Raw genomic sequence first — 26,139 nt, 5'->3', positions numbered from 1 at the left:
AACAAGACTGCTCACAGCAGTGGGGCTGTGCTGTAAAATCTCTTATAGATCTCCTTCTCCTCTAAAAAGAAACCTTTGAAGAGGAAGCAGTGGTTACTGTATGTTTTATAGAGGGAAGCCGGCGGGTAATAAACTGCAAGATAAACAACGGTGACATTTCCACCTCCAAACTTTTCCTGCTTTTTGTACTACTGCGCAGATGTAGCAAGCAGCCTGTCAGAGCAGCATCCCAGAGGAGCCTGTAGCTCTCAAAGCGCTGCTCCTTGGAGAAGGAGAAGGCGCAGGGCAGGAAGAGTCCTTGTGTCTTGCCAGGGTTCAGCAGCAGATGAGCCCCTGGTCTGGAAGGCAGGAGGGGGCTGGCGGCTGTCGCACCGAGGCTGCCCCGCGTTGGACAAGTGTCACGCTGGCACCGCTCAGTCCCTGTGATTGGGTACCCGCGGCGACTGATTAAAAATGCTGATGCTGTTTCTGCGCTCCTTTCCACTTGGAGGAGGAATCTCTTTTCCCCACCTCCAAGCCCACCTCTAGGATGTAAAGAAGATGAAAACAGTGCGGTCCGAGTGAGTGGAGATACAGCAGCCTGGTTTAGCTGCAGTGTTATGTAGGAGTCGGCTTCAGACTTCTTACCTTTCGGTTTTTCAGCACAAACTGCTTGCGGGTTTTGGAAGGCTGTGAAAGGAATTACCCTTTGTGTGTTAGTGTTTTCTGTGTATCACCATATTAGCTAGCTTTTTTTCTGGACAGCTGTGTTCAGAGCTTCATGTGGAAATCTTTCTATTGAAGAGAGATAAAAAGGATCCTTAATCTGAATCTCTTTGGATCTTTCTATTTTTATGGTAAGTGCCAGCATGTATTGGCTGAGCGTAGCTTCTGTGCTGCAGTGCTCGTGCTTTTTCCTCCCCCCCTTCTCTCTCTCTCTCTTTCCCCCCCCCCCCCCCCCCTCCTCCTTCCCCCGTGTGTTTTTCTCCCCCTATATTCTTAGATAAGCCTCGTGACCTTCACTCAGTACCTAGTCATCATTTTCAGCATCTTCATAGCAGATGATGGCTAACTACAATAAGTTTTCTCTTTATTTTGCTCTTTCCCCTCTACGAGCCTGAGCTCTGAACTAGTAGTGCTTGAAATCCGAGTCCTGTCTCTTTGTCCTTGAAACGGGAGGCTTGAGCATTGCTCGCTATTGCCCGGTGGCAGCAACGGGATAAGGTTCTGGGGAACTGGAATTACACATTTCGTAAAGGTGATTCATTTCTGTAGGTCTGCATCACTGTGCTGCAAGGGCAGAGAAAAGCCCCCTTCTCCACTAGCAATCTAGAAAACTCTGAAGCCCCACAGTGCTCAAGAGTGGGTCATATATGTGGTCTGATCCTGTTTGCTGTCACTGGCACTTTCAGTGTTTTAAGGACATAAATATTAAGTATATTAAGGACAGGCACTTTCAGTATTTTCAACATAAGCCTATGTCATCAGGTCTTTGTAAGTTGGACATTTTGCATCTTACAAGTGCAGACTGGCTGGGACAAGAAGTTACGGAACAGGCAGCCTAATAACCCTCATCCCTCTGTGCAGATTCTTAGCCTTTTGAACGGCTTTTACAACTCTGCAGTAGAAAAGAAGTACAGTCAAATGCTTGAAAATACATTCTTACTTAAGCCATGCTCTAAGCTATTTTAACAGCTCTGGTTTTGTAAGTAGGAAAGGTCATTATTTAGTCCACAGAAAATTGTAGCTTTAGACATTTTTCTCCCCTCTAGATTGTTGCATCAGATTTAAAGTAAATGCCAATATATGACTTTTTATAAGTATGTTCCTTTGGTTTTGGTATGAGAGGACTACAAAAAATATTTCTTTTAATTTAAATGTGTTTCATGTTGTGAATCCATTATGTGGATTGACTATGCATAGCCCTTACACACTGCAGGAATAATAAAGACTTTACTGAATCGTCAAAGGTCCACTGAAAGCATAGGTGTAACACTGACATAAACTCATCACAGGCTGGTCTGCCTTCAGAGCAAGGCAAAGAGGTGATGTGTTCTTACACCTCTGTTTCACTGAGGTAGGATAAGAATAAAGCTTTTATTCTGTATCTGCATTTCCTTTTCTGGATTTAAGCAAGAGATATACTAATGTTTGGAAACTGTTTCGTTTGTTGAATGTGTCTTACATTGTGGCTTAATAAAATAATGTTGTCAGTGATTTATCCTGCATCTCAGGGGATTTTGCTTCACATGAGCTGTTCAACAAAGTTTGTGTAACTCCTTCCTTCTCCCAAATAAGTAAAAACTTTCACACATTGCAATTATTTTAAATACCATTATTTCTTTTCTGTACTTGGGTGTAACGTCAGGTTGTGTTGATAGAGTGTATGTGTGCTGGGGGGAAGAAGCTCAGGGATCAGAGCTGGGCATTCTGCTTTAGGCATTTGCAAGAGGCACTGAGGTACCAGGGGGAGGAGGAAGTTTACAGGGATCTGCAGGTAGAGGACTTTGTGGTGCAGTGAGGTACCCACTGCCTTGCCTTTGCAAAAAAGTAGTAGCGGTCATCACACACAGTCCAGATGTCAGTGGCCCAAACAAGAAATCTACCCCATCAGACTACATCTTTTGCCATCATGCTACACCCTCTGGTGCAGCTGATCCTGAGGCCTTGGTCTCACTGCCATGGTGCTGCAAACCTGCATCCTCCTGCTCTGGTCAGGAGCAGATCTATCCTGGCACCTGTGCAGCTCAGTGAACTGGTTAAAAACATTTGCTCCCCCACTACTGCAAAAAGATTTTGTCACTATGTAGGGTCTGTGAGTAACTTTATTTTTTACGATGGGGAATGCAGATCCCTGTCTTTTCTTCCAGTTTCTGAAAGGGCTGACACATTAACAGCAGCAGAGAAACTTTTTGCTGTGAAATGAGACCAGCAAGGGGTCTGGTTAACACACAGTGGGGAGATCTCTTCAGTGCTTGCTGTTGTTACATCACCTTGGAGAGACTAGGTTAAGGATTTTCTTGATGAAATGTAAGAAGGAAACGTGTGTGTCTGTGCAACTACATGCGGAGATGTTCGCTGTACCATTTTGTTCCATTACTGTAAACTTTGAAACCAAGAGGATTTACAAAATATGTGCACAACCTAAATAAATTTGAAGATCCCACAGTTAAGTATGGTACAGTATGTTCTTATTTTTTAAATGTTTATTATAAAATCAGGTATTCCTGTGCCTTAAAATTATAGATATTCCTACCACAGGTTTAATCAAAACAACTGTTTTCTGAAGAAATTATTCATGTCCAAGTAAGAATATATTGCAAAAGCTGATTTTTAACCTAATTGCATAATCCTATCTCTTATTTAATACAAGTTCAAAAGCTGAAGTGCTTTCCAAATAGCTTTAAGGCAAAAGGAAGGGAGGAAAAACAGTAATAATAATATTGAATCAAAACAGAGAGCTTGCAATGGTACAGCATCTGAGAAGTACCTGAAATCCTTGCCAGCACATCCTGTTGCAGGCTGAGAGCTTAAAATAAAAAAATAAAGATGCAATCCTCTGCAAAAGCCTTGAGAGATAGAGAGAAAAGTTAAATCCCCAGAATAAAATACAATTCAAGTACATAGATGTGCTTTTCAGTTCCTAGGAATCCTGTGAATACTCTGATAAGGGGAGTGCATGAATGGTACTTCCTTGTTTCACAGCATGGTGTCGTGATAATTCCTTTGCAGGGTGGCTGAAGACTGCATAGAAAACAACTGCAGGGGAAAAAAAAAAAAAAAAAGCTCTGTTTCTTAGCCAGCCAAAATCACCCAATGGTCTGATGAAGTCATTGCATGATTTTTTTTTCTTGTGTTTGTTCAGTATGCATTCTTCACTCAGCTTGTCCATAGAAGCACGTTCTTTAAAGCTCCAGATATTAAATAATCACATTTATGTTGTGAATATGAAAGGGTATACGGAAAACCTGCACATTTTCCATGCTGCTTTGGTAGTTTTATGCTTTCTGTCTGCTTATATTGTTTCCAAGAAAACCTGCACAGGCAGCTCTTGGTTATTGCTGACTGAAGAATCCAGGCAGTGGCTCAGCCATGCCCCGACTTCCCTCTCTACCCTAGACTGGAAAGTGATACTGGGATATGCATGATGCAGAGCTGTAGTCATCAGTACCAGGCTGCTCTGGATGGTGTTTTTTTCAGAGCTGTTTTCAGCTGTTTTCAAAGTGTTTTCAGAGGTATTGTACTATGTCATATTTTGACAAAGAACATGGAATTACAGTTCTGGTATATATATTCTATCTATATAGTACATGTTACATTAACTGTGGTTTTACCAGGTTGTTTCTTCATCTATACTCACCCAAACTTGAGCACAATGGGTAATCAAAAGTTGACTGCGATTTCCAGGTTTTATCTGTTATTCACAGAGCTGACTTTTATGGTTTTCTCGAGCATGTTCTCCCATTTAGTCTGAAGATTTTCTCCAGGATGATTTCAAGGACTTTGTAGCTCTCATGTTTTAAATATTACAAACATGTCTCTGTATGTCTGGAGACCTTTACAGGTGAACTTTCTCCAGTGTAGTTGCTACTTTTGGAATTCATGTATGTCTGGAAGTCCTGTACGTGAATGCTGTCCTGCATAACCTGTCAGAAGAAGTTTGGTGCCTTTGGGAAGTATTGGGCAGGCTGCTCATGTGCTACGTGCTTCTCCCATATCTCTGGGGAAGGATTAGCTTTCAGTCACTGCTAAATGTGCCTTCTGTGCATGTGTTGCTCTCTTAGTAAGTGCTGCCACTCCTGTCATATCTCAGGGGGGGAGTCATATTTTCTGCATTTGTACAACTGCATAGCGCTTGCATAGATCTATCTGATTCTTCATGGAAACTGGGACCTTTCAGTTCATACCATGCAGATCTGCTCACATATAATTTCTGCACAGAAAATACTGGACAATAAGGTGAGAGACCTTCTGTACATTAAAGATATTTCTCCTGCATAGTGTAAGTCACAATTATGTTATTCCAGCTTTGGGAAATATCAAGTGGCTGAAGCATTCCTGAGGGACCATTCTTTCTCATAGACTTCTCTAGCACCCAAACATAACATTTAATGAGAAATTTTAAAGGTAAACTGCACCCAAACATAACATTTAATGAGAAATTTTAAAGGTAAAGTGTTTATTCTCAAGTCATTGAGAAAACATTCATAACCTTTTTTGTAGGAACGTGTGGAAAAGGCAAAATTCCATCTTAAACTGACTTAACAAACTTTAAGTGGTTCCATTATGGTGGTCTGAGATTACTATAATCAAGAACTTCTCATTATTTTGTTTGCAGTATAAAGTGAAACCATAAATCAGTTAAAAGTTATAAACTAGTTCCTCAGCATCCTAGTGAAAGGTATCTTTACACTGGAGCAGGTAATGGAATTTTCTGGACTCTCTAAGAACAGAACTTCTGAACAAGGTGACTTTCACTGAAGCTGGAATTAAATCCCCAAAGAGGGGAGCTAATGGTGCACAGCTTTCTGCACATGCATAGATTTTACCCTAGGACAGCACAAGGCTAAGAGAATATTTTCAGGAAAGCCTCATGTTTCTAAGAGCTGTTTGTAGACACTTAGAATGCTGCAAGACCCATCTCTCAAACTGGCTTCCCTTTACCACTGCAGAAGGAGCCACTACAAGCACAGCTCCAAATGTGCCTCCAGATCTGGCCCTGAGGGAAAACTGGTCACTACCAGAGGGTGAAGTTTGAACATGAGTTCAGAGGTTTCCAGACTCTGTATTTACAGCCTGGCTGTCCCAAGACATGTTTGCTGTCCAACAGTTTTGCACAACTTGGTTTCTCAAGAGCCCACATGACCAATTAATATATATGCATGTATATTTAATGTGTGTATATATATATATATATATATATATATAATTTTTTTAATAAAACCCATGAACTATTCTGAATACACTCCCTGGAATCACTTCAGCATTTGTGTTAGCTCTTTGTAGTTGTTGTTCTATGCAAGATTGGAGCAATCAGATCACCCACAGGAGATTAGGGCTATCAGCACATCTGGGCACCAGTCTGGAGTCATTAAACAACCATTTTCAAACAGTCAACATTGAGATGACAGCAGCCAGCATTAAAGCCATGTCATGCTCAGCCCTAAGGGTGTTCTAAGACCCCAGGAGGAGAAAGTTAATGAACAAAAATAACTTGAGAAGAATGAATCTTCTCTGAGCCAGTTTGCTGTAGAGAGAAGCTAAGCGGGGCATTAGCTGGTTTTGGATCACCAGGAGATATATTCCTATTTCAGGCAATTTTTTTTGACAAAACCATTTTGCATTAAAATTGGACATAATACTTGACTCACCTGTACTAGAGTCCTGGAGGCTTTTTCTGAGTGAGCTTGGTACTTCTTGGAGAAACATTTCCAATAAAATTCCAGCTGAAATCCTTGGCTTTGTGAAGTCCATTGGTATGTGTCCATGTATCCTGGCAGACATGCAACCTCTCTCATCTTAATCAACTATCAACTATCATTTCAGATCTTTTCTTGTTTGTACTCTGTCACAGTCTCTCTCACTATTTTTCTCTGATACATACTTTCTGCCTTTTTACATATTGGTTTGCTTTCACATTTTCCTTAGGTTTGGTTTTCTTTTATTGGTCTTCTTTACCAATAACAGAGACCATAGTTGTGTTAAGTTTGGGTTTTTCTTTCCATACTGATTGTCCTCTTACTGTTTGGCTTTTTTTTTTACCATACTAGTTACCACACTGCACTGTGTTCCGTCTAGGCAGAGCCCTGTTCTGATTGAAGTCCCTGGGGAACAGCAAATGCTCTCTTTCATAAACGAAGAGCTTGGGCTGCAGTCCCAGTATCTTACGAAACCTGTGTAGAAAAATGGAGAACAGGAGGCAAAGATAAGCATATTTAGCAGAACAAGAGGTCTGGAACTTAAGTGCCAAATAGAATGGCAGCCTCATTAGCATGAATGCTCTTCCTGAATGTGCTAGGAATGTGGTTTATTATGCAGTTCTGGAGTCTGAGGCCAAAGAACCTTATCAATGAAGAATTAGACGGGTGATACTGGTCAGAGGTGTTTCAGGCCCTTTACAGTTTTATCCAGGCAATACTGCTTTAACTTGTGCTTGATGTTTTTGAGGTTACTGCCTTAAAGATTTTATATTTCAGATGAGAAGGGGGAAATTAATTAACTTCAAGGCTGTTCTGTCCTCAGGAGAAGGAAAAGAATACCTCTTGTAATTTTTTATTGTCCTTTGTTCCCATAGAAACACCTGCAATATTTAATTTCTAAACTATGTCATTTAGATAATGAACTCTTCCAGAAATAGTTTTTTATGATGTGTTGTTGCTAATCACTGTTCTTGTCTCTCTGCATCTTTATGTTGATTACCAGGCCAACTTACAGATAAGACATTATTATCACACTGACATTTCTCATGAGCCACAGATTATGTAGATGATAATGTAGAAGATGTGTGATGTGGATTTCAGAAATATCTGGGCAAAAGATTGAATATCACTCTGTTTCATCATTCTTCAGGAAGTTTACTTAGCTTACACTTCTTATAATAATGGACTTTCAACCATTCTGATTAATGTTATGGTAAAATTTTGGCTATCCAGACAACTTTTGTTAAACTTACCACAGTACTCAGTGTTCCATAATGAAGTTGTTACTGCAACTTATCGTTGCAGTATCGTCATGAGAAATAGTTCTGCAAACTAACATCCCTGTGTAAGAAAAAATATGACTTTATTTTCCTTTTTTAACTAAAAAGCAACATCACTCTATTGTGATTTGATTTGTACATAGACACACATGCTAGCAAACACAACGTAACTTATTTGTGACAAACTTTGAGACCTAAATGGTCTGCTTGCTTTCCTTAAAGCTCAGTCAGATCAACATTCAGATAACTTTCTCTGATATTTTAATTTTGCCTCTTCTGTTTCAGCTTCTGTCTCTGATCTTAGTCCTAATTCTCCATTCTGTGCTTCTGCCAATTGCTGGACCTCTTGTCCTTGAACTCTCTTTCAGGCTCTGCTCCATTCCCCCTCTAGCATTTCTTTTTCTGCTCCTTCTGTTCTTCACCTGCTCCTCAAGGCTATTTCTGTGCCCTGGTGTCCCACTCACACCCTGGTGTTTATTTTTTCCCTCAGCTTCTGAGCTCTGAAACAATTAAGTCAGACCTCTGAGTTAAGGTACTTCAGCAGTGCTTGTCCTGGTTAGTGCTCTTCACAGCACTAACCCAAAGCAATAGTAACAGCAATAGCAAGTAGTGATATTCCATTAATTGTGTGAGAAACAATGCAGTCAGGGTGTTAAAGGTCACACTGTAATGAAGAGATGTACCACAGAAGAAATATGGTGCCAGATTTCAATATGATAATTGCATTTCCTGAACTTGAGGTAAAATATTAAAATTAAAATTTAATATTACTTACAGTGAGGATACTGTATAATAGAATCATAGAATAATTTGGGTTGTAAGGGACCTTTAAAGATCCTCTAGTCCAACCCCCCTGCAGTAAGCAGAGACACCCTCAACTAGATCAGAACCTCATCAAGCTTCTCCTTGAATATCTCCAGGGATGAGGCCTCAGCTACCTCCCTGGGTAACCTGATCCATTTTTCCACCACCCTGATGATAAAGAACTTTTATCTAGCATCCAGTCTGAATCTGCTCTTCTCTAATTTAAAACCACTGCCCCTCGTCCTATCACTACAAGCCCTTACAACCAGTCCCTCTCCAGCCTTCCTGTAAGCCCCCTTCAGATACTGTAAGGTCACTAATAGGTCTCCCCAGAGCCTTCTCTTCTCCAGGCTGAACGACTCCAGCTCCCTCAGCCTTTCTTCATAGCAGAGGTGTTCCAGCCCCCTGACAATTTTCCTGGCCCTCTTCTGGACCTGCTCCATCAGGTCCATGTCCTCCCTGTGTTGAGGCCTCTGGAGCTGGATGCAGTGCTCCAGGTGAGGTCTTACCAGAGCAGAGCAAAATGGCACCATCACCTCTCTAGGCCTCTGCTTCTAAATGAAGAGCTTGGCATGGTCTCTGCTTCTGATGATCCTCTTGTGAGACTGGTGGCTGAATTGTATCTCCTCTGCTCATAGGTTATGTTGAGAAGGCAAATAGTGAGCAAAAGAGAGATACTTTTAGAATATGTGCTTCATTTCTGTTCCAAGAGTGAGAAGCAGAGAGGTGGATGTGGCACAGCTTCACTGACTTTTGACATTTTACTTCAAGATCAGGTTGAGATGAAAGAATCTTTGCACATCTGGGAATTGGTATGTGCTCTCAGCTGCCATGTGATAGCAAGACAGTTACTGCACAGAAACTTGCTCATTATCAGAGATTTAAATGTCTTGCTCAAGATCTTACAGATGTTTTGTGCCTTAGTTGAGGTAGGACTCTTGAAACTCCTGCCAGTACCCTGCAAGCCTGTTTTTTCCACAGGGACAGTATAGGGGAAAAGGGAATTTCAGTTTAACTACATTCAAATATGGAAGGTAAAGAACATATCTTTTATCTTCTAGGTTAGAAGATAAACAGATAGAAATACTCAGAGAAATTTTAACAAAGAAAAAATTATCATACCGTTAGAGAACGTGGAGTGATCTTTAGGATATTTGTCAAGTAACTTTGATATCCTTGTTGCTTATCACTGCCTGTCAAAAAATTCTCAGCTGTTTGCTTTCCAGGGCATAGCATTGTGTCTTTGAGGATTTTGATGTGCTCTGAAACTCTCACTTGCACTCTGGCTGCAGTATGCTTTGGGCTAAGTAACTTGCAATTGATGTGGTATTTCTGCTTCACTGTTATCAAACATATGTCTTCTTTGCCTTATAGACTCCAGGGGAAAAAAACCCAAAAAACATGTTCTAGGGCCACACTGTTAGCACTTACATTTTTTGAAATGCATTTTTAGGAACATCTGTAAGCCTGCAAATAGATTTTATATCACGGGCATGGTTTTGTGAGTACTTTGTTGCATTCTTGGGTACTAGCACTGTGATAGATACATTTTATTACACTAAAAAAAATTGGGAGGGTGCAGCCTTGAGCATTTAAGAATTAATAAATGCCAAAATGTTGGTTGGCTGCTTTTGTGCATTGTCCTGGAGACTTCAGTCATGTGTTCACATGCGGTGTTTTTCAGTGAGTTATCTTTGTTTCTTTCTGTGTTCCTTGTTAAGTTATTTGTTCTATCTCATAGTTATAAAACTATGCTCCAGATAAAAAAACAAATATTTTTTGATGACACATTTTTATGGCAATTGCCACAACTTCTTCTAATCTCCAGATGGCAAATAATTTTTCTCCACAGAAATTATGAATTGAGTTTACATTATCTCCCCTGCTGATGTTGTCTGTGCTTATTATTTTGTAGATAAGGAGCTGAGTTCTGCATGAAAGAAAGAAATATTCATTAACTTAGGGTGCTGAATGTGAAATGCTAAGGGCATGTTTTTCTCCATGTCTTTAGGACATTATAGCATTTCATATAATTAGAATAATGCTTGAATTGTCATTGACTGCAACTATGAATGCCATAACTTTGAATGATCAGGTGTTGTAAGCTGGGTGCTTGGACAGGGATACACACCAATTAAAGTCACTTCCTTAACAACTTGGAAGGCAGACATGGATATGCAATTAAATTCCACAAATTAAAATTCAAATTCTTCAGTCCTGAGACCGACTTTGTGCAATTTCAAATTGTGTTTCTGCATCCACCTCCCAGTACAGCTTCCCCTCTGAGCCAAGGCTGGAGCTCATAGTTATCTCAGAGCTATGTGTCCCAAGTGCTCTCTGAGCTTAAAAATTCTGTGTGGTTGGGAATTAAAACCCATATTGTGTGGCATAAGCACAAAAGTGCTGAGTGTGTTTTGCAGATGCAGCCTTAATCCTGGCACTTCTTTAGGTGTCATGGCTTGATACTGCAAACTCAACACTTCTTTGACAGAGTTGTATTATATACCAACACCTGAATATTTTAAAAGACAAAATAAAATCCAGAAACCTGTAATAGTGAAAAAAAAAATAGGCAATACATGTAGGAGTGATACTTAAGAGCTTCAGTTTTCTTCTTCCTGGCTTGAGCATCTTGCAGAATCAGCCTGGCAGCCGTGCCTGTCATTCCCTAGGTAGATCAGGCACAGTGGGGAAATGGATCTTCTGCTACCGAGTTCCCTAATCATCTGATCAGGGCAGCTTCATGGGAGAAAGTGTCCTTTACTGACACAGACTTCTCCACATTGCCCTTAGCATAGTTCTTCCATCTTCACAGTGTGATGTGGCTGGCAGCTGTGAGATCCCAGGAGGGAGAGTTTCTGCATTTTTACTCCTACTGTTGCAGTGACCCCCTTGAGGGACAAATGTGTGGGGGTAAAAAAAAAAAAAAATGCCCTTCTTAAAGCGTTGCTGAACACAGAATAATATTTTTTGTCCAGTCACCAGGAGGGAACAGGGTAGCAACACAGCATGGTGAGGGCAGAGGGACCTTTACAGAATTTGGTTACCAACCTGCAATAACCATAACTGTACATGAGAAAAACACTTTCAGAACATTTTTTCAATGAGAAAAATTTGGTAAGTCTGTTTAATGAGACAATGAGCATGTATCAAATATTGAATCCCTGCTTTAGCATACAGAGAATATTATTTTTTGGCATATCACAGTACATTTTTTCTTACTTTTTTATCCTGTGCAACTGAGTGGCTTTTACCTCAGAATTAAATAAACCAATATAAAACAAGCCATTCAACCAGCCTATGGTAAAAACTAGAATCAACTGTTTCACCCAGCAGATCCCTTGCCATATCTATCGTTGACAGAAAAAAAAAAAAAAACAACTTATAATTTTAGGTGTTTTTTTCTTTTTCACTATAAAATCTGTCTCTGTTTAGACAGAGATAAATAGATGTTGATAGCATACATCTTCAAATATTCAGAATTAACTAGTGCTTTTCTGTGATTAAAATGTAATAAAAGAGCCTGCAATATTTGATATTCTCTCTCTGAAGGTCAAGTAAAGTTGATATTAATATGTTAAAGCAGATGTCCCAAGTCAGAAATGACATCTTAATTTTGAGGCCCCCTCTGACTGTGCATGGCTAGTGATTTTACTGATGTGGTTAATACTTGAAAGCTGCTGTTTTAAAAGAAAAGACAGTGTTGATTAGCAGTTACGTGAGCATGAATTCTGTTGTCTTTACAGGTTCAATGTGATAAGTAAAACAAATTAAATTGTGAAAATGTTTTAATTCCACCTTATTAACATAGTTTTTAGTAAAGGACATGATATAAATTGTATGATTGCAATCGGTCAAGTCCAAAAAGGTAAAATGATCTTTTGTTCTGTTTTATGTGTCATGAATAAAACAGCTAATACTTCACTCTTGTGCCCTTGAAAATAACACAGGCACTGCCTTGTTTCAGAAGCTTTGCCAGAGGGTCTGGCTAGTGAGACAAGGTTGTGAGAATGCAAATTTTGAACCAGCAATGCCTGCTAAATGCTGCTGGAGTGCTATTTGCAGGAAGATGTTACAGGATGGTAACCTACAACGCCTGTGGCCTGATCCTTTCTCTGCCTTTTGGGCTTTAATACACACCCTAGTCTGATTTAAGCTGAAGAAAAACTATGAGTTGAATTTTTCATAGTTTAAAATTTTTTTTCAATAAATTTAGATTCTTTCTAGATTGATATAGATCAGTGAGTATGTCATGGGCTTAATATACTCTGAAGCCAAAGACAGAGAATTGCAGAAATCAAGAAGCAGTACCAAGGAAGTTCCTCTAGTCATCATTTATTGCTAAAAGATATAACTTGAATGTCACATTTAAATGCTTTTGTATGTAATCACACTTAGGACTGTGCACTAAAAATACTATTGTTTAGAAGGTGGAGGCAGCTATTTGCATAAATAGAAGCATGGAGAGCGAGATGGTAGGTTTAGTTACTCTATATGGCAGTTTTAAGGCAGTGAGTACCTAATTTTGTGTCAAAGAAATTAGAGACTTATTGATTTCCACAGAAGGATATACAAAATGCTTGTTTTCCCACAAAGACCACTCTCTTTCAGCATAAGTAGGCACTTATTTGTTGATTTGGGATAAGTCAGGCTTGCAGTCTTCAATACCTCCACCAAAGGTCACTTCTGTGTTGAATGTCACACTTTGGGGAGGTCTGGAGAAGTTTTTCCTTACTCTCTGTATAAAAAGTCTGACACACCACAAATATTACACCCTGTGAACTGTCAGATGCTGAGCACTCTGGTGCAATGTTAATCCTTCTGGGTTTTGCATTGCTATTCTGCTGAGCAAGCTCAGACTGCCAATGTGATAAAAGTAGTCAGAGACAGGTGCTTTCAATATATAGAGTCATGCAAGAGACATTGCAGGTCTTCTTATCTTATATGAAACAAGTAGGAGTTGATGTAATTGAGAATCTTTGAAAGAGTGAAATATAATCTAGTGCTTCAGTTTGTCAGAAAATCAATTATAAGAAAAATGCTTGTTTTCCATTTTCATTTTTGATTGTACTGAGGTATTGCCTAGCTCAGACAGAAGCTACTGTTCAGCTGTAGTCCACAGCATCCCTGTGGTTGGACTTTCCAGCCTGCAGTGATGCTTTTCTGGTTGATTTTAGAATACATGTACAAAAAATATAAATTTTAAAGCATGACACGGTGTAATATTTTTTATTGTAGTCACATCTTTCTTACCAATACTGGCTGGTATCAATTTCTATACACTACATCTTATTATTTCAAAAATTTTAGTAAGTGGTCTGTACAATTAACAGTAGCAGGGAATGAGTGAGAGCAAATAAGATTTGTTCCAACACCTGCTTAACACATTAAGTGCATTCTAGCTTTATTCTTTTGCTTAATTTGTCTTAGTTGTACAAAGACAATAAGCACCTGAGGCAAGATTTTTGTTTTTCAAAAAGCACGTGAGGTCTAGCACCTGGGATCGTAGGATCCTGAATGCTGTTGGATGCCAAACAATTTTTTGTGCCCTGTGAAGCTTTCTAAGCTCCTAGAATTTTTTATTCTATTTTGGGTAATTTTAAGACTTTGATGGAGAAATCTCCCCTGCTACCTCAAAGGCTCAAAGAATGCAGAGTTCACACATCAGTCTGTGCAGGGGGACAGGGACAGAGCCACTCTTTATCTGGTTTGGCCTCTGGACAGTTGCCTCAACTAGAAATCCTGTGTAGAACTGAGATGCAAAGTATCTCCTTGTTTCCATGCTTATTTTTGACTAATTCTGACTCCTGGTGTTTGAAGAGTGATGAGAGAGTGATGCTGCTAGCACAGTGGAAGTGAATGGCAGTAAAAAGTGGAAGTGTGAGCGATGAGAAGTAGCAGGATTAAGGGTTTCCTCAGCACAGTTTGCTGTTTGTGAGCAGTAAAAATTTATTGAGCTTGGAGCTGGATCTTACCAAGGATGTTCAAGAAATCAAGTAGGTGGGAAACACGCAGAATTTTTAAAATTTCTCTTGCTCATGCTGGAAAAATAACTTATGGCTGGATCTCACTTCATAGTCCATCTGGCCTCCTGGAGTCTTTGGGATGTCTCCTGGGTTAAAAAGCAACCCAGCCTCCTGTGCAGCCCCAGAGACTTTCTGATGCATGCCAATGTGTTCTTCATGGACCAGTTTCCCACTGCAAGGGAAGTGGATAAGGCCATGAAGTTCAAAACTGTATGGTTTTGTGTCTAATTAGACTTTTATATTCTTCAAGGTTAAAAAAAATAAAGGGGGCGGGGATTTCTCCTTTATCTCCCTTAGAAAAAAAAATGGTATTTTAAAGGGGAATCGGAGGTAGAGAACAATGAATTAGCATAGGAAGTATGTTTTTAATGTAGTATTTGCACAGAAAAATGGCAGAAGTGTGAAAGAGAACAGATTATATTTTACTGAGGTTTACATTGTTCACTGCTGTGAAGCTCTTTTTCTCAAGGTACATTTTTCTCTTACAGAAACATTTGCAAGCCAGGAAAGAGAAATAATTATGTTATTACAATCAAATAAATGGTCTATATCTCCATGTTATAATCACAGAAGACTCATGGATTTTATAGGTTCCAAATTGTATTTTGAGTTTGAAGGCTAAATTACTAGAAATGAACAATGCCTTGCTTAACATTTATGGAATGAGCATCTAAAAAAAGAAAAAAAAAACCAACAAACAATGGTTTACTTTAGTAGTAGCATTATTTCAAGATCACTGGGTAGAAAGAGCCCTGAATTAATAATCAGTTTAATTTTACAATTAATTTGTAATGTGAACCATCCATTTGCAGACAGAAAAAGCTCCTCCTTTTCTAGCTTGCTGATTACCTGGAAGGAATTCCCATAGCTGTTGGTTTTATGGTTTTCAGAAGATTAACAAGAGGCAATGTCTAATTCAGGATTGAAGTGGAGAGTGTTTCTTGCCATGGTTAGATATGAGAGTAGCCAGGGACTGCTGGATCTAGTTAAAGATGTGCATTGCAGGGGCTGTTGGACAAGGTGACCTTCAAAGGTTCCTTCATTCTATGGCATGTAGCAGTGGAGTCTCTGAGGAGCCTTTATGAGGACTATAAAGTTTAGGAAATTGCAAGCAAATGGAAGAGCTAATTCTACCATGACATAAAACTGAGGAGAAAGGTGTAAATCTCTAGACCTGTTGATGCTGGCCATGTTCCTGATATTTGCTGATGACCAATGTGATAAAGCTACCTTAGCATGACCAAAAGCACCATTCAAACTGGTCATGCCCAATGCTGATTGAGTCCTCTGTATGCCATCATTCTATTTGCATAGAATTAATCTGAACAGAATTTAAGTAGTATCATGAGGAGGCCAAGCTCTTTTTTTTTTTTTCCCCCTCCGATGTTAATTTTTCAACAAAATCCAGAACGAGGTTTGGATGGTATCTCTGACTTTAGTATTTCATTCTTATATTGTCAATTGTGAAAATAAATAATTAGGGGGAAAACTAGCACTTAAAAATTAAGATAAACCACATTAAGAAAATGTATTTTCTTCTTTCCATAAGCAACCTGAAGTAACTGGAGAGGATTTAAACATACTCATATCTTTGCTTATACAGTAATTGAACTGAAAAAGGGAGAAAAGTAGAAGACAGTTATGCTGTTTTTAAAAATACCATAGTTCCAGCACCATGACCTTATCACAATGATAACAAGATGGTATAATACATATAAAATTAGTGTTAGTTTCAAGACAAAGGTTCTTACAAATTGTCAAAGTGAATGTTCTTGAAAGTCTAGATTAGGTCAGTTTTATTTCTCTACTGAAGTAGAAGTAGAGTACTTCTGACTGAAATGTTTTTTGGTTTTTGTTTTTTTTCAGTCTTCTCCCTTTGACTATAAGAAATAGTTTGCAATGATCATATTTAAATAGAATTCCTATGGATATGATGCTAGTTTGCAGTTGCCAAAACAAAAAGAAAACAAAATAGTGACATTTAGACAAGGAATCCAGGTACTGGTGAGAGAGTTTTTAAACTGCTTAATGTGATTCCAAGTGAGATATGTTTAGATGTATAGGATTTTAGAGAAAAATTCAGTATCCACTACAATGTGATATATGCAACAATCAAGAAGGCCTGCCAGTGTGACCCAGCAGCAGGTGCAGTCTCTTGTTCAGGGATTCATCCCTAAATGTAACAAGAAATTAATACGATTTGAATCCATTTCCATAAGAGTTTGCAATGTGTCCTTGGTTCTGAGTAGCTGCAGTGCAAACTGACTGCTTTGGGTGGTTTAGTATGTTATGTGGAGATTATTTATTTGGGTTCTGTTAGCCAAAGATGACAGACATAGAGACAGCTTACAACTCTGTGGGTCTGGAGTCTTCACGAACAGCTCTGACAAACTTTCTTCATTAGTACCACAGTTACATCAAACAGAATGAAACTGCCAGTAACAGGAATGGTGACAAAACCATTCGAGTATTTCTGCAGATGCAGGAAGATCCTCAGTTCTTACATATGGGCTTCCTGGGGCTACTTCAACAGAAAGCAAGTACTTTCAGCCAAATGTATCACTGGTAGATTTCTCTAGATTGAGTTTTGAACTGTAGTGTATCACTGTGGTTTTTCTGTATTATTTAAATACTCCTTTACTTTAAACACTTATTCCACAGAGAAACAGAAAATGAAGTGATAGACTGATCTCTACCTAGTCGTTCTGAAGGGTGGGGACTTTGTGGTTCTGCCAATATTTTGCAGTTTGACTTTTGATCAAATGATATGAACTTTGTCTACTGTTTCACTGATTGGGCTCAGTTACAGCTGTTGCTGTAAACTGCAGCAGATCCATGTAGGAATGAGCAGCAGATACAGTTTTTCCTGTTCCTCTTGTGAGGATCCATCAATAATGCTACTCTTAAAACTGAAACATAGGCAGTCCTTCATATTTTAGCTTCTTTCTTTTGTGTAACATAAAGCTTGTCTTGCAGCTGACTACAGGCATATGGAGATCTGAAATAAGGTTACCTGATCAGAATTTAGCATCTGCAGTGTGGTATGGGAATGAGAGTCAGAACCAAGTCATTGGTGGTGAAGCAAGATGGAGGGTGCAGGTTCAGCACTGTGCAAAGCACAATCCTCAAGTTCAAACTGGAGTTTATCACCTCACTTTCAATGTATTTTTACTTATGTTTGCAAGTGAGTCAGAGAAAGGTTCTGCTGTGCTGTCAAACCAGTGACAACCAAGAACTTACTGAGCTTCTGATAAAAAGAAGTTGAAGGTCATTTCTTCAGATCAGTGGCTTTATCTCTAATTCAGTTCAGTAAACTAAATTGACTGTGTATTTTGCAGCAACAGCAAAAGTTTCAGAAGAGTTGGAGTGTGTGTGTCTCATCCACTCTAAAATAATAAGTGTTTGAGAGAACCAGGAGTAAAGGACATAAGATTTCCGTGATATCTTAAAACTATATGAACTTCTAGGAGAAGGAGGTTTCCTTAGATTTTTCATCTTAATGCCAGAGCTCTTCTGACAAATTCACTCTAAGTTGGGTGCTGTTTATGGTCCTATTGTTCCTAAAATCTCCATCATTGTATTATTTGTACTGGCAATACTGAAGGCTCTGTCCTTATCATACCATTGTAGTCCGAAAAAAGTAACCAAGGGAACGGGCAAGCAAAAAATCTTTAGTCTATTGCTAATGCCTGACCACATTCTTCTCTCCGTAAGAAGAAATATTTAAAGTATTGGTCCAGTTTTCTGAAGTTCTGTTCTTTGCTTGGGAGAAGGGTAAAAACAGTAGCAGCAAGAGTTGCCAGTTCTTGAACTGCATCCTTATAGAGGATTTAGCAGATGCCTCTGCTTTGTCAGCAGCAGCAAACAACAGGAGGGGATTTCTGCCTTCTGCTGTCATCCCTTGCCACAAGCAGAGCACAGTCCTGGCTGCCTCCCTGCTTGCTGAGCGTTCCCCCCCATTGCTGCTGATCTCCACTTGGCAGCTAGGGCCAAGTTGTGTCCTATTTGTACTTTTCAGATGATGCAGAGGAGAAAGAACTGACAGAGTGATGTTTTGTTTGGTCAGGACCACTGCAAAGCCTGGCAGTTCTGTTCATTGACGAACACTGGTGACAGAGGTTTATTCCTCAGGGGAATGCTGCTACCCTAGGGGCTGGTCCAAAACATTACTTGTTCATTTCCAAAGTCAATTAAAAAATAAACATCGTGGCTCTTATCAGTGCCTGCACACACAGAAAAAAAAAAAAATCACTTGGAATGTGGTGCAGTTAGCTGCTGTCTGACTTCTCTTTATAGGCTTTAAAGGGTGAGCAAAACAAAGGAGCACATTTCCAGCCTGGAGAAGAAGACTCTGGGGTGACCTTATATTCACCTTTCAGTACCTGAAGGGCTCTGCAGGAAGGCTGGGGAGGGAGTGTGTAGCAATAGGATAAGAAGCAATGGTCTTAAATTAGAGCAGGGAAAACTTAGGTTAGACATTAGGAAGAAATATTTGCATGTGAAGTTGGTGAGACCCTGGCACAGGTTGCTCAGGGAGCTTGTGGAAGTGTTCAAGGCCAGGCTGGATGGGGCTTTGAGCAACCTGGTCTAGTGTCCCTGTCCATGCAGGAGGGTGGGAACTAGGTGATCTTTAAGGTCCCTTCCAAACCATTCTATGATTCTATGAGTAGAGCTAGGAGAATAATTACTGTTTATGGGCATCTGTCAACTGGTTTCTGGGGTTTTTTTAGCTGTTTGGCTGTACATCGCAGCCTGGCCAAGGCCCAGTGACAGATGAGAAGTGGACTGGTGATTTTAGCTCTCCTCATCTGGTTTGTTTGGCTGGTCAGAAATGTAAGGTAACTGGTTTTGCTGGTGTAAGATAACAACAATTCCTTTTGCTTCATGGGGTATTTGGGCCTGTTCATAAGCTCTGGGAGTAAGTTCTGCAAGTGCTTGATAAAGTTTCAATTAAGTGCTCATCCTGCAGCTAAGCACTAAATTACCTGTCTTTCCAGGTCACTAGCTATTTGCTGATAAAGCTCTGCTCTCCATTTTGAAAGGACTGCTGTCATTGAAATAACTGATGTATCTCCTGGTGTCTGACATAGCAACTTCTCCCATCCTTTTGCTCTGCTCTTCTCCAAGCAGGGAAACTACCAGTAGTAGATGGAGGGAGAGCAGGAAATATGCCCATCTGTTACACTGCTGGGTGATGAAAATGCATCCTTCCAGATAATTCCCTTCCTGACACTATGCGTGATGAGGTCCAAGGAATCACTTCAGTATAACAAAATTGTACTTGCTGCATAAGTATTGCAGCCTGCATTAAAATTTTACATGGGCATAAATTCAAAATATCATTTTGCTAAATGAGAGGGCTGCATCCAGCTGTATCCTATCCAGGACAGCCGCAGCTGCACTGGGAAGGCAGGATTCAGAAGATCACAAAACAGGATTTATGCAGAACAGCTAGTGAGAAAAGGACTCAGCACCACTGGAAAACAAACGACAGATGGAGTGCTGTCCAGTGCAAAAAGAATAAAACTGCTGACTAGATAAAAACTATTGTTTTCTTCCTCTAATTTTGCTCATCTTCAGAAGTCACAGGCTCTGCTTTGGGCAATACCAATTTAAGATAAAGCAGTGTGATTCCACAATGTCTCCCTACTCCCCAAAACCAAGGTCCTGATGGAAAACTTAGATTATCAAGTCAGTACAACAGATTAAGCATATCTAAAAATAATACAAAGTGGAGCAAATAGTGCTAAACTGGACCATTTCTTCATTTACTGCATTGCATTTGGCAATGGGCTCCTCTTAATGCTATAGAGAACAGAGAAACTTCCTCATGATCCATCTATTTAACACAATACTGGTTTAACCCCTTGAGGTGATTACTCGATAGCTCTGAAAGACAAGATCTGTTTTCCCATGTGACATTGTCAAAACTTGCAGAATTACTAATATCTTGAAGTGATCCAGTGCATGTAGAAATTCTTTGGTGTTGATGATGCTGTTGGCACTCGCTTCTTGGTGATTTCTGCAGATTATCAGTGTAAAAGATTGAAAATGACACAAAATTCCCTTATTGATCCCAGTGACTTCCAGCAGCATTTCTTAGTGTCATCAGGATGTAAAAATCAAGACTGGGAAAGGAGAAAAAAAATAACAGAGGGTGGCTCATTTGAACTATCCTGTATTTACCTCAGCTGGCAGGACTCCTTTTTCCTGCAATCTTTGCTCGGAGCTCCAAAGTGGCTTTCTCCTCACTTTACTTCTCCAAGATTTCTGCATGCAGTCTTGAAGAGCCCTGGGACTTTCTCTTCATATTGCCTTGCACAGATCTGAAAATGGTATCTCTTCTGCCACATCACACCCCTGGGTGAGGACACATGGGGATCCCTTCTCCTCTGTTAGCCCAGCCCCAAGGAGGAATGTGGCCCCTTCCACCCACTGCCTTTGCAGAGAGCCAGAAAAGGAGATAGGAGTCTATGCCTAGGATTTCAGACCTAATGCCTAGGATCTCAGAATAAGCATTTCCATGCAGGGAGTTATTTTCGGAAGAGCTGTTCTCCCTCTGTAGAAGAGCTCCCACGATGTGCATTTATGAGAAGAAATGATCATCTCTGGGGCTACTTTTCTAAGTCTACAGCTATGAACATTTAGGCTCTGCTGCCTATCAATTTTTATCTAGTAGCTGTTAGACCTGTAGTCAGTCTTGTGTTAAACGTATTTTCATACATTCATTTTTCTAGCCATTATCTTCCCTGAGTTACTTTATTATTTGAACATCAAAACTGAATGTAGTGCTGTGAACAGAATAAGGTATTCTGCTGCAAGGATCTTGCAGTCTAATTCAGGCACAGTGATGCACAGGCATACATAACACACACAGGATAAGGATGGAAATCCAAAGTAATAGAGGTGTCTGGGGAAAAATCAGTGCTTCAGGCTAATTCACTACTGAAGAGCTACTAGGCTGCAGAGCATAGGGAAATGTTGAACAATACAAAAGATGTCTTTTTCCCTTCTTTTTTTCTCTTCTTTTATGAATCTGATTTCTAATGTGTCATCAAATAGAGGGTAAACACCCAAAGAAAAGTGAGAGAGAATAAAATAGAGATCTTCTCTATGTTCCTCTTCTCTGAACTGAAGCCCAGAAAAGCAAATTGAAGATTTCTTTTTTTGAATGTACTTTGTGAAATAAGAACTTCATTTTAAAAATCCAGACAACAAGGTGGAATGAGCCTGGATTACAAACCAGTATTGATGTAATTTGAGCTTTGTTGGCACAGTACTGTGAGCTTTTGAAAAAGTTTTTAATTTATATTTGTATTTATATGTATCTTTAAAAATCAAGACCGTTGACTGTATTGCAGCAAATAGCTGCAGGCTGATGAGTCAGTAATCATGAAAAGTAGATACCAGGAGTACCCAAAATTAGTGAATTCCATTTTTAATCTGTTCCTAGTTTTAATGTCTAATAGAATTCATGCAGTTACACAGACAAACAAATCATGGGAAGAAATGATTCTATTTAATTTGCTGACAGTCTTTTACTTTGCATTGATGTGCTTGTCTGAGCCTTGATATTTTGCCATTTGTGGTTGCTCTGTTTCCTGAGTGGTATTCAACGTTTCCCAGGTCCAATGCATAGTTTTTCAGTACTGAAAGTGAGTGTGGGTCTAATCCACAATTCCTTTAAGTAGTCAATGATGGCAGGGAAGGAATTGTCAAATGTACCTTTGTGGACTGAACTCAGTAACATCACCTGACAGTTTTGTGCCTGGTACTGATTCTTCAAACTGTGTCTGTGTTCTCTACATGGGCAGAAGACTTCTGTGCACGCTTGCAAGTGGTGGCTGCAAGTCCTGACACCAGCTGCAGCTCTGACATGAAATGTGATCTCAAATAAACACCTCAGGAAATATACTGGTTTCAGGTAAAGAAAATTACTAAGTGCAGGACATTTCTTGAAGGGCAGGCACCTGAAATGCAAGTGGAGGTATCCACATAGAGGCATACACATCTATCTATGGATTATTTAAACACAGGAGCACAAAAAGAATAAATCAGCTTAGTTAATTCTCTGCAATTAACTACTCATTTCTAGAGAAATCAAGTGTACCAATATATTCGCATTTTGGTAATGCTACAATTGACAATATACACTGGGAGTCAAGAGCTGCTCTAACTATGCTGGTGGGCCTGCAACTCTTACTCTTGTAGTAGACAAGATATTAGCATCACAGCCTTGAACTTTTTTACTTTTCTGAATAGTCTCATTTTCATTCTACTAGATCTATAGGTTGAAGTCATAAATTTAAGGAAGCAGGGTGCTCTGCCTGTACTCTTCTAGAATAACAACAAGGTTACTAAAGAGGCTGTGTGCATCGAGGTTAAGAACAGTAACTTTTCTGCCTCATGTTTTTTTTTGTTGTTTTTCTTTTTTTTTTTTTTTTTTTAATGAGGATAAACCCATTAAAGGCTTTGAGACATTCAGATCCTTTGGAGCTGAGCCATATACCTCTTTAAGAGAGCTTAGTGCTAGGAACACAAGCAATGTGTCTTTCTGTGGCATCATGGCATGAGGTTGCAATAATTCTGTTATCTTATTTAAAATTCAATTAACGTGTGTTAATAGAAACCCCACAAGGTATCTTTTCTTATGTGCACTCTCCATTTCATGTATATCATGTTGTCAGTGAAGTTCTCACATCTTTTCTCAGGACTAAGAATGTTTATGACACTTTGGTCAAAAAATTCCAGGTGCCAAATACTGACTTGAAAGTATTCCTTTTCTTTTATACTTCCAGCCCAAGTGGAAGTGTCACACCATTGTGTTTTCAAGTCAATTCACAGTAGTTTAGCACTGTCTAAAAAAAAAATGAAGAGCAAGTGGACAAATGATTATAAATACTTTTGAAAATGGCAGAGTTCTGTTTATTTTTCTTGATTAAGCCAGCATTTTGGAAAAGCAGAGGTCCTGCATCTGTATTTTTAAAGATTAAATAAATGGTCTAATTCTCAAAAGAGCCAAACTTATGCTCAGGAGCAGTTTGCTCTGAATGGTGGGCATTTCAAAGACCCCGTCTTACACTCTGAAAACAGTGCTCTTGGAAAATTGGGGCTGAAAAAACTTAAGTTAGAAGATTTTAAAATGAGGGCAAGACAACAACCACTGCTGATTCTTTAGCAGCCAAACAAATGCCTATCTGGTTCTTTGCATTGTGGGAGGGTAACATACAGTTAATTTTGCTAACAGAATGTTTTTATTATTTTAGTAGTCACAACATCTAAGTAGTTCAAAGAAATAAACTGAGTCTATCTGAAAGAAAATAAAAATTAGTCACATAAAACCTGGTGCCTAAGGGCCTTACTTATGAATGGAAAGATGACTGGCTGTATCAGCAGCTTTGTACTTTGGTAGGTAATGGGCTTGAGCTTGTAATTCCCTGTGTGTGTGAAAATTTCCTCTGCTTCTATACTAGCCACAGTTACTCACGAGTTTGCCAAACTAAGCTGATTTGAATGCTGAGCATGGTGGGAGATGGCATCCAGAACCTTGCTACCTGGCACTGTGAAGGGGAGTTCTGTGGGGTTTCTGCTTTTTGTTGCAGAGCTTCTTTTGCTGTGAGCTCTGCCTGCCCCACTTGGCGTCTCAGCACTCCTGTAGGGAGTTAATATGCTGGAACAGGTTACCTAGAGCATTTGTCTTGTAGGTTTTAAGCTGAAAGTCAGCTTCTAAGAAAGAAAAGCTTGACTTGTAAATGCATATGGAAAGTCCATCAGACTAGAGGGTCACAGGGCCTTAATTGAAATGGATCATTCGGTGCAAATAGTGTGGCCATTGTTAGGAACAGGCTTAGGTACCTACAGTCTGGTTTGCAGCATGTCTGGAAAATGCAGTATGAATTCCTCTTCTAGGCAAAGAATCCTTCAGGAAGTTGGTTTGTTTGGGTGTTTTTTTTTGATTGCTTTGCAACTCTGCTGTCAGTTTCAGGGGTTGGTGTGGCATATCTGTGCTTGAGCCATTTGCTTAAGAGTATGGAGGCTTGGAGGGGCTGAGGTCACTCTCCTAAACAAGTTGTAAATTAAGAAGGTAAAAATTAAAATGTACTTTGTTCTCCACATTGGGCTGTTCCTGCTGTGAGGTATTGCAGGTCCTGTCAAGTTGGAGCATGGTTGGTGCTATTTTTATCAAATATTCATTATGGACGTTGTCTTTGGTCACCCATACTCGAGAGACCTGACCTGATGCTCAGGAGAGATCTCCAAGAACTGAAGACAAAACCAGTAGTAGCTTCTTATAGCAATTTATTTTATCTGGCTGTTGTATGCAGAAAAAAACAAACCAAAACAACAGTAACACAAGATTTTGATAAAGAAAGAAAGGGATGAAATGAAAACTGCAGGCAAGCATTAAGGATAGTTGTGCTATTGTTAATATTGCATATAACACATAGCTGGTCCAGAAGTTCACAGGGCTGGAAAGGCAACTAGATAGTAACCATGGAAGTGCTTAAAATTATGTTGTTATTATTAGTAATTTTGCAGCGACTTCTGGAAAAGAGATGTTTTTCTTAAAACAGTAGAAATTTTTGATTTTGATACTAGTTAATTTTTTTTTGGTACAGTATTTTTGAATCCCAAGTGACCCTATTGTATGCTGTGAGCAGATCATATATTTGTTTCAAGACAGGTAACCATTTCAGTGGTAATTCGAATAAACTGGAAACAGATTTCTTTAAATATTTATTTAGCATATAAATACATTTATCATTTTAGTGTAAAGCAGTGACACCATCATTCAGCAGAGCTCCTTCTCGCCTCTGCTCTGAAACAAAACAAATGCTGATGACATGATGCAGCTTGGATCCCAGCAGAAAGGCAGAGAGTTAAATAATTATGTTGTTCCCCTGTTCCCCCAATTCCAGCAGCAGGGTCTTGCCTTACTCCTCTACTTTTTTAGCTGCCAGGGCCTCCTGAGACGTAACAACATTTGATGAGGTAGAATAGTGTTTGCTGGGAAGGGCCACAGGGGAGAATCCAGGGAAAGCTGTCATTGCTGATGTTTGTCTTACTTTTGATCAATAATTTTCTCTCTGTTTTTTTTTTTTTAAGATATGTGAATGTGACTAGATGCTCTATTCCTGGTCCACTGCAGAAGTACTTGTATTGCTGTTTAACTGTATTTGTGTATTTCCTTTCTTGTCTGGCAAGTGCACCACCCCATTCATTGCTTTTCCACAATTTCTTTCAGTTTTGCTCCCCTCAACTCCCATACCAAGGAGTTACCCATGACATTCCAGTTTAATGATCAATATGAGGCATATAAATTCATAATAAACTGCTCATTCTGCAGTCTGTTCAGATCTCTTACAGCAAAGCTGAGTATTGCTGAAGTCTACTCATTGCCCTGTGAGAGTGTTTTCTGTATTTCATTCATGAGTTCACACAAAAGCATTTGTTCTCCCACAAGCTGCCCTAAGGATCTGGAAATATTCAGAAATTATTAAATTATTCATTGTGAATAGCTGATCAAAACATTCATAGGCTGTTTGGGTTTGTTGATTTTTTTTTTTTTTTTTTTGCACAGTCCTAAAAACATTTCATTATACTAGTAGACATTTTTTTCAGTTAAATGGG

At 39.4% G+C, this 26,139-nt stretch overlaps 1 protein-coding gene across 1 annotated transcript in view; it reads left to right on the top strand.

Annotated features, from left to right (window-relative positions):
* Positions 1 to 552: 552 nt before the first annotated feature.
* Positions 553 to 26,139, top strand: part of ANO4 (anoctamin 4) — a 182,799-nt gene continuing 157,212 nt past the window's right edge. The window contains exon 1 of the mRNA XM_071732949.1: positions 553 to 836. The gene's annotated coding sequence lies outside the window, so the exon portion shown is untranslated. The remainder of the gene's footprint in view (positions 837 to 26,139) is intronic.

This window comes from Heliangelus exortis, chromosome 1 (assembly GCF_036169615.1).
Source record: "Heliangelus exortis chromosome 1, bHelExo1.hap1, whole genome shotgun sequence".
NCBI classification, from domain to species: Eukaryota; Metazoa; Chordata; class Aves; order Apodiformes; family Trochilidae; genus Heliangelus; species Heliangelus exortis.
This window is presented reverse-complemented; position numbering and strand designations above follow the sequence as displayed.